Consider the following 1125-nt stretch of genomic DNA (forward strand, 5'->3'; position numbering starts at 1 on the left):
AGCATTATAAAAGGTATCCATGTAACAAAAACATTTGTATACCCTTAATATTTAAAAAGACACAGCATCAATAAATCTGAAATGTATTATGCAAAGTGAAAGAAGTCAGTCTCAAAAGGTTACACATTGTGTGGACTCACTTGTTGGACATCCTGGAAAAAATAAAACTGTAGGGGATGAAAAGATTGCTGGCTTAAATTTAGGGGTTGGGAGAGGATTTGACTCCAAAGCGACAGCACAAGGAAGTCTTTGGGGTGACGAAACTGTTTTGCATACTAATTTTGCTAGTTATATGAATCTACACGTATACTAAAACTCATAAAAGAGTTAATTTTAGTGAATATGAATTTCAAAATAAATGCATCACTTCCCGGGCATGAGGATTAACTGCCTTTCTCCTGCACTCTCTAGTACTTTACCCCTAAACTTGAAAAAGACTATCTTATGAAAGATTTTATCCTGTGAGGACAAAGGCAGAACAGACTAAAAGAATGGCTTTGAGGGGGAAATTAAAGGAGTTTGCTAAAACATTGTTGGCATTTATCTTGAAAGGCTGGATTATGAGATAATGATAATTATAGAGGATTTTAAAGAAAGGCAAAGGCAAAGAAGAATTGAAGAGTAGAGCAAATAGATGGTAAAATTAAAGACTGGACTGTCTCCCTGGTACTCACCTCTAGTCTGTAGGCCCACAGCATAATAATTACATCTTCATTTGATTTACTTTTTGATATATTTCTGCTACACATAAAATAGTTTCAGAAAAAGTAATTTAATTTTAAGAAAATTAAATGCTGTTTTTATTTCAGCATCTCAAATCTCAATCTTTTTAAAAAAGGGATTAATCAGTGGGCTGCAGTTTTTGCATCAAAAGCTGTAGTTGATGAGACATTTCTTAAAAGCTGGGTGGAATCTAACACTGGGGTTAAATCTAACGGGAAGTTAAGGTGTTTGAGGAAATGATACTCAGCAGATTCGATACTCTGCTCCTGCTCCTGCTTGCTTGTTGTTTTCTCCCCACTGCCTACTCCCCTTGTCAGCAATAAAAAGACATTACCTTAAGCAAAGTACCCCGGAATGGAAACACAAACACCACATGTACTCTCTAATAATTGGGAGCTAATC

Source organism: Otolemur garnettii, unplaced genomic scaffold (assembly GCF_000181295.1).
Source record: "Otolemur garnettii isolate 467f Iridium unplaced genomic scaffold, OtoGar3 scaffold00010, whole genome shotgun sequence".
NCBI classification, from domain to species: domain Eukaryota; kingdom Metazoa; phylum Chordata; class Mammalia; order Primates; family Galagidae; genus Otolemur; species Otolemur garnettii.